This window comes from Artibeus jamaicensis, unplaced genomic scaffold (genome assembly GCF_021234435.1).
Source record: "Artibeus jamaicensis isolate MK-2021 breed Jamaican fruit bat unplaced genomic scaffold, CSHL_Jam_final contig_465, whole genome shotgun sequence".
Taxonomy (NCBI): domain Eukaryota; kingdom Metazoa; phylum Chordata; class Mammalia; order Chiroptera; family Phyllostomidae; genus Artibeus; species Artibeus jamaicensis.
In genome coordinates, this window is record NW_026521843.1 from 11,999,212 (window position 1) to 12,012,542 (window position 13,331).

Sequence of the window (13,331 nt, forward strand, 5' to 3'; positions counted from 1 at the left end):
GCCTGGGCACCAGCCCTCATGGCGGGGGCTCTTCAGGGGACACAGTGAGTGAGGAGACGTGGCGCCGAGACCGCTCCAGAGGGGGACCCAGAGCCGCAGGTGTAAAATAAACCCCAGAATTAAACTCCTGCCACCACCACACGGCTCCTGGACGCGGGAGACGGCTGGTTCAAAGCCTGCAACTGCCTCCCGGGCTCGGTTTCTCTCATTTTCCTCCCAAGGTGGTAATGAACCTGCCCTGTTCACTTCTGGATGCGTCTTCCGTTGGTTTCTTGTCCTCCTGTTCTCAGTGTTGAAAGAGAGAAAACGGCTCTGCTGAAGTCATTGCTTGGAAGGCGCCCGCCCCCGCTGCATTTGGTCACGCGTCCTTAAAACCGCACGAGGTTGCCCTTCACCACTCAGCCTGCCATGTCCTGCAGTCACTGACGGTCGTCTGGACTTGGACCCGCGGGCCGCGCTCCCCTCAGCCTCGGCACCTGCGCGCTTGCCAGGTCACTCTCCCTTCCTTATGCAAAGGCTCCTATCCCTTCTTCAAACACCAGGAACAGGAGAAGCCCTGGAAACAGGAAGTCATGGGACAGCAAAACCTGACCTAAACTGACGCGAGTCTGCTTAGAGTCCTCATTTATCCCATGAAGTGTGAATATTCCTTCCTCTTTGCTACAGAAGTAGTAATGTGTATGATTCTGGGGTGGGGTTCCTGGGAGTGTCGAACAACACACAGCATTTGTATTTTTTTATTTTATTTTTTAAAAGATTTTATTTATTTATCTTTAGAGGAGAAGGGAAGGGAAGGAGAGAGGGAGAGAAGTATCAATGTACGGTTGCCTCTCATGTGTCCCCTGCTGGGAACTGGCCTGCAACCCAGACATGTGCCCTGACTGGGAATCAAACCTCCATCCTTTGGTTCGCAGGCCCACACTCAATCCACTGAACTACACCAGCCAGGGCAGCATTTGTATTTTGAGTTCCAAAAACGGGTCTGGTCCCAGAGACTTGGAGTAAGGGATTATGGACCTGGATAAAACCAGAGGCTTGAGATGCCTGTTATTTCACTGTACACGACTGACAAGATAACTCATGCACTGAATTAACCCATGCCATGAGGAGTGAATGTCCATGATCCCGCGACTTTGAGAATATCCAAACTCAATCAGTGTACTGGGGACTTCCTGATCCCTGGGAACTCCACAAGACACGCACGAAGCCTAGAACAAGGTCTCCAAAGCAAAACGTCCCTGGATGTCCGGCAGCCCCCCGGATTCATCAACTCTGGGTACCCTGAACTAGCAGGTTTCTAGAAACCAAATGATGATAAGATTTTAAGTGTTTCCCTTATGTCAGGCATTGTTCTAATCACCTAATACGGATTATCAAATCAAATCTTATGACAGCCCTTTGAAACCTAAAATATCACTATTCTTTGCAGATGAGGAAACCCAAGGCCCAGAGAGGTTACGTGTATCCACTGGGGTTCAGATGCCAAAAAACAAACCTCTCTGGCTATTTGAACAGAAATTAGCAGAAGGGACTGGGAGTTTCCCCAAATCGTTAGAGGGTCAGGATTAGGCTCAGCCTCCAGGAATGATTTCCAACATGACACCAGGGGACCAGACTGCCATGGTTGCTGTGTCCAAGTCGGAAAAGCTGGGAATCGGGACCCCACTGTGGCAACTATGGGTCTTGGGAACACCCACCTGAGCCTCCATCTAGGAACCAGGAGGGGTCACCACCAATGGGGGCTTCCAAGTTGCGTCTGCTACAGGATGCTCTGCTGTTCAACACACCCACAAAGCCAGTGACCGGTCTCCTTGCCTCTGCTTGGCAGGAGGACAGCAGAATCGACTGCCATATGGCTCCCACTTCCCTTCCTTGCCCTCTCAGGTCTCATACAAGGGCACCTGCTCAGTAGAACCTAAAACACATCTAGATCCCTGGCAGTGCATGGGTAGATGCCATTTTAGCTTTCTCAACTTTGAAACGCTGGAAAGCACATCAGTTGAAAGGATGTTGATGAAGCCAATCCATGGCAACTTCCCCAAGATGGCACAGGAAGTGGTTGAGTCAGATTTGGAGCCAGGCTCTCTGGCTCCAGAATCTAAGCTCTATGAGTTCCACTGCCTCTCCTGCCTGCCCCATGAGCACATGGCAGGGCTTGCTGGCCCCTGACAACGCGTTTTCTCCCCTCTTCCTTCAGGAGGTCTACAGCAGGTTCGTGTGTCCGTGTGGGACAAAGGGGCTTCGAGAGCTGGACTCCGAATCCCTCTGTGGCTGGGATGGATGATCTCCACCTAACATGTCTTATTTAGCTATTGACGCCACAGGGCTGCACAACTAGCCACCCCCCCAAAACTCAGCAACCCAAGAAAATAAACATCTGGTATTGCTTATGGGGTCTGTAGGTTGGCTGGTCCTTCTAGTCTCAGTTGGGTTCATTTGTACCTGTGTGGTCAACTGCAGTCACTCAGGTGGCTCTGTTACCTTGGCTGGACTCTCTCAGACTTGGGTCTGGCTGACAGATCTCTGGCTGGGTAGGCGGGTCTCTCATCCTCCAGTAAGCCACCAGCCTGTCCTCACAGCAGTTTCCGAGAAGTAGGAGAGAAAGTGGAAATAAGTGTGTATTTATTTTCAGATCGAGTCACATGGTCATGCTTAAGGTCACAGAGTAAAGGGCACCACCAAGTCAAGGCAAAGGGCATGGATACAGAGAGGCCATTAGGCAGGGTTATTGCTATAAACACTCTACCTCACCGAGGAACCCAGGCATAATATCAGCCTCTCCAACAAGCCCAGGGACCTGCGTGCCTCAGAAGGTGCTGCTTGGATGCAAGACATGCAGGGCCAAGCCTCTGGAGCCCACGGGGTCAAATCTAATGCAGAGTCCAGACCCTGGGGGCTGTCCAGGAAGGCTCTGCACGAACGAAATCATCTTTTCCTTTGGCTGGTTCGGTTCTGTGCTCAAGCCAGACTCCGCGGCTGATTTTGAGACGGAGCCATTAACTTGCAGGGCCTCTGCCTAAACGCAGCCACTTCTTAACAAAGACAGTCTTTTGACATCTCAAGCGGCACGTCTGCTCGCTCGCCAATTAAAACGCTCCTGTCCTCAATGTGGCAAATACCAGGGAAAACAACTCTGCGATTCACGGCACAGGCAAGAAGAACATGAAGCGAGTTAATCATGCATCAGGCGCCGGCCTTGTATCCAGCTTTCATCTGGCGTCTCGCTGAGAGAGAACACGACTCTCCCAAGATTTCTCGGGTGGTGCGGCCATGCTGCCCAAGCAAGACGTGCCACTGGGCAGAAACGGTTCACCCCCCTCCACAGGATCATGTGAAGGGTCAGGGTTGTTTTTCCATAGCTTAGATTTCGGCAGGCAGATCTTACGTTTTCTTAATTCATATTTAATAACCTGACAGAGCTGTCCAGTGGCCATACTGCAGGGACAGAGCAGAGGCCCAGGGTTCCTGGGTGGCCTGGATCCCTCACGCCCCAACCCTGCAGAACAGGAGGGGCTGCCCCCACGTGAGGGTTCAATTAGCATCTCTGATTTTGGAAGACCCTAAAGAAAGGGGCATTTTTTCCCCTTGGTTTTCTTTTTTCCATTTGGATTCATTTCCCTTTGAAGCAAAGTTGAGTTGCCTTGCCACAGGCCCCCAGTGAAAGCAGAGTCGAAGATTCTCTGGTTTCCTTCTTAAGAGATTAGTTTTAACTAAGTAAAAAAAAATCATAACAGCTCTAGTGAGATATAATTCACCCACTTAAGATGAACAATTCAGTGGTTTTTAATATGTTCACAGATATGTGCAACCGTCGCCATGGTAAATATTAGAACATTTTCATCATCTCAGAAGGAAGCCCATACCCATCAGCAGTCACTCACCATTCCCACCTTCCCCGAACCCTGGCAGCCACTAATCTACTTTCCCTGTAGACACACTAGTTCTGGGCGGATCAGATGAATGGAATCATGTAACATGTGGCCTGTGGTGAATGCATTCTTTCACTTAGCATGAACTAGGTATATATTTTACTGTTTAATCTTTGAAGGCAGAGGGCTGGCTCTGAGTCCTGGCTCTGCAGCCCACCAGCTGTGTAGCCTTAGGCAAATGGCTTAACCTCTTTGTGCCTCAGTTTCCCCACCTTAATAGAAGGCGCAGTCTTTGCTCACTCTCATACAGTTCACAGGTTAACACAAGTACAGGCTTGGAGCTGGGCCTGCCTGGGACACGGGCTCAGTAAACGTGAGTTCTCACCATCTTTTTCATCCCGCCCTTCCCCAAAGGCCTTTGAACTTTGTTGGGGGGCGGGGCTGCCTCTCTGTTTGTGTCCCTGTGGCCAACATTTACTGCCACTTGCACAGGCCTCCCCATACGGGCTGCACCCTGGGTGCACCTCGAAAACTCTCATCCAAGGTTAGAGCCTGCTGTTCCCCAGCCCTTCTCTCCAGGCGGTCTTATGGCGCCTCTGTGGAGTTCAGGGTCAAAATATAATAGTTCTGAAAATGCCACCTGGAGGGCCACGACCAGAAGGCTGACGGCCTGGCGGATGTCCGCCCAGTCTGTCCACACCATCACCCACCCCTTGGAAGCCTCCTTGTTTTTATTGTCAACTGGGGAGGGGGTAAGGGGCATTAGAGCCCTCGTTGGTGAAAGGAGTCGCTCTTTCTTTGCTTTTACTAGCTGACACGGGGCAATATATTCATATTATTAACTATAAAAGTGGTGTAAACATACGCAGAATGGTCACAAGATACAATCAAGGGCAATGGTGCCCCTCCCCCACCCCCGCTTCCCACACCCCACCCCCCAATCCCCACAGCACTAGGGCTGCCCTACAGTGTAACCACTTCGTTTAGTTTGTGCGTTCTCATGTCTTTTCCATGTCTGGGCTCGTCTCCCCCGAGAGATTGTAAACTTCTAAAGAACAAGAACCGTGTGGTCTCCTTTTATAAGAGGGTGCTTTTGATAAAAACTAAGTAAAAGTAAAATTTTAAATGTTTCTTATCTGTGCCCTCCCTGTGCTCTTATTGACATGAGGGTCCATGGCTTGTCTGGTCGACACCCCCCCCGCCCCACCGAACCTGACCGTGGCTTAGTCCTCGTGCCCGTCCAGCTGTGTGTCCTTTGCCCCCCAGGACCACCCGTGCAGTATCGGGTGACAGGAAAATGCAGCCATAGTCCGCATAGGACCCGGAGGCAGGATTTCTCTGAAGTTTTGGGATCTTGTTGGCTTATCGTGCGTCTCCCATATTGAGACATTTCAGGAACACCATTAAAAAGCAGAGTGCGCAGCATTTTCTTCCTGCCCTGTGGGGATTCTGGGAAAAGGCCCCGCCCTTTACTCTAAGCCTTTGCTTCTCTCAGACACATGGAGGATGAAGGAAGAAGCGTTTGTGTGGTTAGGCATCGTCAGGGCCTGACGCGGCCGCCATGTGTGATGGAGGCTGTTTGCTGAATGCTCGCCCTGTGCCCGGCCCTGTCCTGAGCACTCGTGTGTTACTGGCGCAGCTCCTCCTTACGAAAGCCCCTTGAAGGAGAGAGGCTCCCAGGCCAGTGAAGGAAACTGGGCCCCAGAAAAGAAGCACAGCCTCAAAGTCCCACAGCTCATACGGTAGAGCCAGGAACAAGGCCCCACCAGCCAAAGGACAGCGTCAACCGCAAAGTGCCATCCTGGTCGGAATGGCGCCTCCTGGTGGGCAAGGCACAGCGGCTGCATTTTCTCATCAGTCTCCTAAGCCTCTTTGTGAGGTAAAGAGCTTGCCACGGGGCCCAAGACACCAGGGGTGTAGGTCAAGGCCTTGGGTTCACCGACTCCTAATCTCTTGCATTTATTGCTTCCATCTTAACCTTTCAGAAAGAGGGGAAGGAATTGCTCATTAAATCTTCACAGCAATCCCGCAGAGTTTGAGCAGTAGCACCGCCAGAGAACTCAGGAGAGATGCTTGGGGATTAAGTAGGGTTGGGAACAGCACCCCCACCTTCCAGTGGTGTAGTCCACACTCGGGGTGAGCTCCTATTGCCTTCCATACTTGGTCTGCCACAGGAGGTCCCCGAAAATGAGTGGGGAAAATATATTTTTATTTTTCAAGTAAAAGTTAGCATTCCCTTTGATTTAGGGGCATGCACAGCACCCCACAGTGGCATCAGCAGTGGCAGTGCTTGTGCCTGTGTCACCAGTGGGAATCACAGGCATTGCCACTATCGTTTACACTCATCCCTCCTTTGAACTCATGGTCCATAGCTTCACCACAACTCTAGACTTTGTCACTGGATGCATTAGTAAAGTACACTCGCTCCTATACTGGCAGTTTGCTTTCTAATATTTTGATAACTACATTTAAAAGCAGTTGGTTTCTGTTACCATCCTGTGTGCATTATTGTACGAATGCGGAAGCATTATTCTGAAAAGGGTCCACAGGCTTCCCCGGGCTGCCAAGGTGTCTGTGGTCCCTGGTGACTTTAGGTTATTAACAGTTCCCAGGAAGCCCTAGGGGGGTTCCAGGGTGCGAAATGAAGGGGCAGGTCAGGCACACACACACATGCACACATTCTCACAGGCAGGGAGAGCGCCCCTGCGGGTCCTGGCAGCCCGTGATGGATGCCTCACAGAGTTCTGCTTCTCTGGGCACCCTGAGAAATGGAAACCAGCTCCCCTGACTCACGGCAAAGACGCAGCTTCAATTAAGCCAGAGAAACACAATTTATTACCAGCATGTTTTCAGTTCCAAGCGATGCCTTGAAAAGGTCAACTTATATGAATATTTAGAAAAAGCAAGATCATAAAATAAGAGAGACTTGGTATTTTGCTTCATTTTTTTTCTTTGACAAAGAAAATTCAGGCTCACTCTTAACAACGGGCAAACTCTAGCACTTTCTACTTGACCTGCATTTACTCTTTAAAAAGGAAGATGTTTTACAACGGCACTGGGGGAGAAGTTCTATGTCAGGGATATTGTCCGTTTGAACCCAGAACAGCGAGCCCTGAGCATGGGGCCCATGGCCCACTGGCTGGCTCATGTCCACTGAAGACAGCACAGTCGGACATGGCCACCTTCACGGTCCTGTCCAGTTCCAGCTGTTCTGTGTTTTTCTCAGCTGATGGCTACTGTCTTCTCTCAGGGCTTTTAACCAGTGAGTCATCTTTTGAAAATACAAATTTGATGGGGTCAGTTCTCCCTTTAAAGGGAGGCCCTCTCTGCTCTGCCTGCAGCCTTTCTCTCTGGCCTCATGTGTCAACTCTCCCCACCCCTCCCATCCTGTTCGCATAGTGGTGGAGACTCTCCACATTATAGTACATTTATTCTTTATTTCATATAGTAATTGTTTTGAAAATAGCTTTATATGTATGCTTAGTACGATAGATTTTATTCAAACCCTCAGATTTTAAATTGGTCTGCAGAATGTATCATCTTGATGTTTTATATAACCTCGATATATACATATGCTTAATGTATATTCTTTACAAAATTCTGGGTTTATTTTTGAAAAGATGTAGCTTATGCATTTTAAAACCGCTATTTATTCCGCTTTTTCTGTTTCCTTTTATAACCAAATCAAGAAGCTGAATAATGATTTACTTACCGGCACAATCTCTCGTGATTGGTGGGCTGTGATGTTTGCTGACCTCCTCTTCCTGCATTTTTCCAGTCTTCCCCCTTCCCGGATCTCTTTTACCGTGAATGTGTTTATTGACATTCCATACAACAAATGCTTCTTGGCACCTCCTGCTGACCAGACTTCATGCCAGGTCAATGCCAGGTGCAGAGTTTGGGGTGAACAGCCAGGCTGCCTGTTCCTTGGCGCTCAGCATCCTGTTCAAGGAGCCTTTAGCTTACAGAGATCCAAGGGCTTCACCCTAAGTTTGACAACTGATAGAAATGGGGGCAGGAGGGCGGCACATTTATTTCTTTTCTGACGTTCCCACCCTGGGTTCAATCAGTTTGCAGTCTCTGGAGACAAACTTACTGTGAACGAAATGATACTGCCCTTTGGTGCCTCCAGAAAAGTATCTTTTCTCGGGTCTGGTTCCTTTGGGTAGAGTTGTCCTTAGTCTGTTAAATGATCAGAAACAATGTTTTGGTTTACCCATTGACTTGGACCACTTCTATAGCCCATGGCCTCTTGAGACACTCTGTAAAAAAGTTAACTGCAGACTTCCGCCAAGATGGAGGCAGTGGATGGAGGTGGATATGCTGTACCTTCTCACACAACCAAGTTCAGAGACGATGAAATATTAGCAACAGAAAACACAGCCAGAACACAGAAAATTGAACTTTTCGGAAGTCCGTTAACAACAAATTCTTCAGCCTGACCGGTAAGGGGCGAAACCAGCAGCTGGTGGAGCGGGGTTGCATAGGAAAACTCGGTCGGACGGACTCAGGCGTGTGGAATCCAGGCGCAGGGTTGGACCTAGTGAGCGACCGAGCGAGCAACCGCGGCGGAGACAGCGAGGGAGCAGGGCTGCGGGTTGACTGTGGTCGCTCATTGGTGCGTGGATAGACAAGCGAGAGAGTGGGCGATTAGACTGGAACCCAGCGGGTCCCCACAGCGAGCAGCAGGGAGGGCGCCGCCATTTCCCCGCTCTGACCCCACCTCCACGTACAGCGTCATAACCCAGCGACTCTGAGTGGCCCGGCCCAGGTGAACCACCTAAGGCGCTGCTCCTCACCCAGCTGTGAGAACCAGCAGAGGGGGGTCGCCATTTCCCCGCTCTGACCACACCCCACATACAGCGTCACAACCCAGCGACCTGGGAGTCCAAGGCACCGCTTCTCACACTTAAAGGGCCAGAACAGACCAAAAATGGCTCAAGAAGATCTCAAAGCCCCAGAGCCCATAAATCTAAGCGATGAAGAAATAGCAAAACTCTCAGACGCACAGTTTAAAACACTGGTGATCAGGATCCTCACAGAACTGGTTGATTATAGCCACAAATTAGACAAATATATGAAGGCAAAACTAATTGAAATGAATGGAATTGCACAGGACACCAACAGCAATGAAAAGGAAACTGGGACTCAAATCAATGGAATGGACCAGAAGAAAGCAAATAATGGCCAAACAGAAAAGAGTCAAGAAGCAAGAATTCAAAGAAATGAGGAGAGTCTTAGGAACCTCCAGGACATCTTTAAACGCTCCAACATCCGAATTATAGGGGTACCAGAAGGGGGAAAGGCACAGCCACCAGTGGAAAACTTATTTGAACAAATAATAAAGAAGAATTTCCCCAATCTGGCAAAGGAAATAGACTTCCAGGAAATCCAGGAAGCTCAGAGAGTCCCAAAGAAGTTGGACCCAAGAAGGAACACACCAAGGCACATCATAATTACATTAGCCAAAATTAAAATGAAGGAGAGAATCCTAGAAGCAGCAAGAGCTAAGGGGACAGTCACCTACAAAGGAGTCCCCATCAGACTGTCAGCAGATTTCTCAAAAGAGACCTTACAGGCAAGAAGGGGCTGCAAAGAGGTATTCCAAGTCATGAAATCCAAAGACTTACAACCAAGATTGCTCTATCCAGCAAAACTTTCATTTAGAATGGAAGGACAGATAAAGTGCTTCTCAGATAAGATCAAATTCAAGGAGTTCATCATCACCAAGCCCTTATTATATGAAATGTTAAAGGGACTTATCTAAGAAAAAGAAGTTAAAGAAACATGAACAGTGAAAGGACAACAAACTCACAGTTATTAACAATCACACCTAAAACAAAAGCAAACTAAAAGGACAGCTAGATCAGGAGTGGAACATAGAAATGAAGATCTCAAGGAGGGTTAGCAACAGGGGAGTGGGAGGAGGAGAAGGGCGGAGAAGGTACAGAAAATAAGTAGCATAGACAGTAGATAGAAAATAGATGGGGAGGCCAGAATAGCATGGGAAATATAGAATCTAAAGGACTTGAGACACATGGTCATAAACTAAAGGGGGGGTAATGGTGGGGACGGGGGGGTAGGGTGGAGGGGAATGAAGGGGGGAATAAAACAACTGTAATAGCATAATCAATAAAAAAATTTTAATAAGTTAACTACATATACATGTTATAAATATATAATTGCATGTGCATGGTATGGATTGTAGTTCAGAGTTCCATCTCAGGTCTAAAACAGTGCTTCTCGACTTTACCCTGTTTTAACCTACAAGTGGTGAGATAGCCTTGCTTGGTGTGGCTGGCTGTTGGTGTGGTCCGCCATGACTGTAATTTCCATCGTTGACTTGTCCTTCTATTTTTAGTGAAGATTTTTGTTAAAAAAAAACAAGGAAGGAAAGAAGGAAGGAAAGCAGGCAAATCCAGTTAATGGAAGATATTCTGGTTATGTGTTTTATTCACTTTTTTGTTTGGGGATGTCCCGTGAGGACAGACAAGTCTGCCATTGGGTGACACATCAACAGAGTGTCAGTCCCCTGGCTTCCTAGACCAGAACGTTCTGGCTGAGCACGTTCTCAACCAGAGCAAAGGCAATACATACTCTTTGGCTCATTTGTTAGTCACTGTTACCTGCTGAGTTTGTCCTAAAATGCCTGTGTGGAAGCCCTGACAGTATGTGTGACAGTATTTGTGACAGTTTTTGGAGACAGGGCCTCTAAAGAAGTGACTAAGGTAAAGTGAGGTCTGGCAGGTGGACCCTCATCCAGTCTGCCTGCTGTCCTTACAGAAAGAGAAGATTCAGACTCTCAGAGACATGGGGTTGTGTGCACACACGGAGGGAAGACCAGGCGAGAACACAGTGAGGAGGAGGCCTTCTGCAAGCCGAGGCGAGAGGTCCCCGGAGAGGCCGAGACTGCTGACACCTTGATCGTGCACTTCCAGCCCTCAGACTGTGAGACAATAAATCTCCATTGTTTAAGCCACTCGGTCTGTTGTAGTTTGTCACGGCCGCCATAGCAAACTAATGGAGCCACCACCAAGCCCATTCCCAAGGATTCGCCTTCTGAGCAGATTCCCAGATGGCGACAGAAGTCAGCATCCTTCCACTTTTGTAAAAGCAGAGGCCGAGACAGAGAGGCCCCCCCGGCAGGGGCAGGGTTGAGAGGGAGCTGCCTCCATGGGACCACCTGCATGGCCCCCTTAGTGGCCATACAGCCGTCCCAGGGACCCGGGACAATGCAGGTAGAAGCGGGTGTTCTAGAATCCTGGGAGTAGTGACTGGGGCTTTGTTCAGGAGTCTTCATTCTCTTGTCCATGAACCTGAACAAAACGCCTTTCTCTAGTAAAGCCATGAGATGCATGCGTCCAGCACCCACAAGTGAAGAGCCAGAGCGTTCTCCCACGCCAGCGCCAGCTCTGTGGGTTCCTGGCAATTTGTGCTTCGGTGTAAATGCCCACGTTGCGTTTTCTGTTCCTGCCGCATTTAACGCTTCAGCCTGCGTGCAGCTTTACTGCTGCTTTGGGAATTCTGTACAACTTATTTATGAATATTAAGATTCTGGAGGCTTCCCCCATGAAAAAAAGGGGGGGTGGCTCCTTCTTGACTTTGAGATTCTCCCCGGATGGCAGGTTTAGAATAACCCTGCCTGAAGTCCAGGAACCTGCAGGGCTGGAAGTGGACGCACCCAGGCTGGTGTGAAATGTGCTGACGGGGCCCAGCTGAGACAGCACCGGGCAGCGGGAGGAGGGAGACGGGGTCACTCCAGGTCGCACTCCCCGCTGAGGAAGCAGGCGGGGCAGCTCCGGTGTCAGCGCGGCGCAGTTCAGATCAAGTGCATCCCTCGGTCTGTCCGCCTTCCCCAGGTGTTCGCTGAGCCCCTCCTGTGAGCCTTGCTCTGTGCCTCCCTGCCCCAGGGGATAGAGTTGGGACGGGGTGACAGAGGAGGAGCAGATCCCACTCCGAGACAGTGCAGAGTACAAAGAAAGGGAGCCTCATACAAACACAGGGACAAGTATTGGGTGATGTGTGACCAACGAGTGACCTCAGAGTGGGCTCTGAACAAGAAAAGGGCCAGGCCTCTGGGGGCTGGAGTGGCTACAGCCATCTTTTCCTTTGGGTGGCAGGAACATTGACCTTTGAACTGCCAGGTCCTAAAGGCTTGGGCTGGGAGCAGGGACAGCCCAGGGTCACTAGCTCTCTCCTCTCCTCCTGCGTTTCTCTCCTGTGGGTCCGTCACTCTGGGGGTTTCGGTGTGTTTCTGAGCTCCTTCCCCACCTGGGCCCCGCCCCCCACAGTGCCCACAGGGTTCCCAAGGCAAGGGTGTCATTGGAACTTCCTGTTCTTCCTTAGGGCCGTCACAGCCGTGTGCTAGGGTCCTGCTGGGGTGGGACAGCCAGGGAGTTCCCAAGTTCCCGTGCACCAGGGGCACCCTGCCTGCGGGCAGAGGAAAGCCCTCCTGGTCCGGAGTGAACTGTTGGCTCGGAATCCAAAGGGAATTCAAGGATTCCCGCTTCTGGGGAAGAAAGCAAGGGTCAGCTGGAAAATGATTGCCCCACAGGCTCCAGCGCAGGTCTGCGGGGGCCGGCGTTGCCCTGGAGAGAGAGGACATGGGTGCTCACTCAGCAGACACCCAGGCGTCCATCCGAAGTGCGTTCCATTCATCTGGCTTGCCCACATACGCATTCATGTAACGAGTTCATATCGTGTGTCTGCTTCCTTCTCGGCACCGGTGCTCCAGACGAGAGCAGCAGGGGCAGACATTTTGTGTAGAAAACATATTTCAGGCTTTGAGGGCCACATCATCTCCGTTGCCGCCCCCCCACTTCTGCAGGGCCAGCGCAGCCATGGACAATCCACAAACGTGTTCGGGTAGCTCTGCCAACGCAACCTGAGTGGCAGACACAGGCGTGGGGTGAGACTCGGCCCCTAGGCCGTAGTTGGCTGACCCCTGGACTGTAAAAACACAGAGGAAGAAAAAGTGTATGTGGTCTCTGTCTATATGGAGCTTATGCTGTAGGCAAGGAAAACAAGTTCACCGTGTCTTCGCAAACAAATTATAACTATGAACACCGGCTCTGGAAGGGAAGATTTATTCTCATAGCTCTGTGAACAGGCGTGTGCTCCAGTCTCAGGTCAAGGACGGCTTTTCTCGAGCCTTGAGGCCTGACTTGGGGTCTGCATCAGCTTTAGCCAGGTGTGCGTGATGAGGTGCTCGGTGGTGCTGTCCCCCAAGACAGGGAGCACTGGAGAAGTCCCTGTTTCTTTGTTTTGTTGTATTTGGGTCAGAGGAAGGGGCAGGACAGGTTGAGTTGCCTGCGAGACATCAAATTAGAGGTGTCAGGTAAGCAGGTGAAGTGTACAGAGCTGGAGCCCAGAGGAAAGGGGGGCGGCTGGAGAGAATGTGGGGCGTCAGCCACACACAGAGGGTAATTGAAGCCCTGAGCATGAATTACGTCATCTGGGGAA

The 13,331-nt window shown here is 50.3% G+C and overlaps 1 protein-coding gene across 2 annotated transcripts in view; it reads left to right on the forward strand.

The window, feature by feature from the left end:
- The window catches only part of KLHL29 (kelch like family member 29), a 278,870-nt gene that overhangs the window by 49,260 nt on the left and 216,279 nt on the right, over positions 1-13,331 (forward strand). The gene's annotated exons all lie outside the window — the stretch shown is intronic.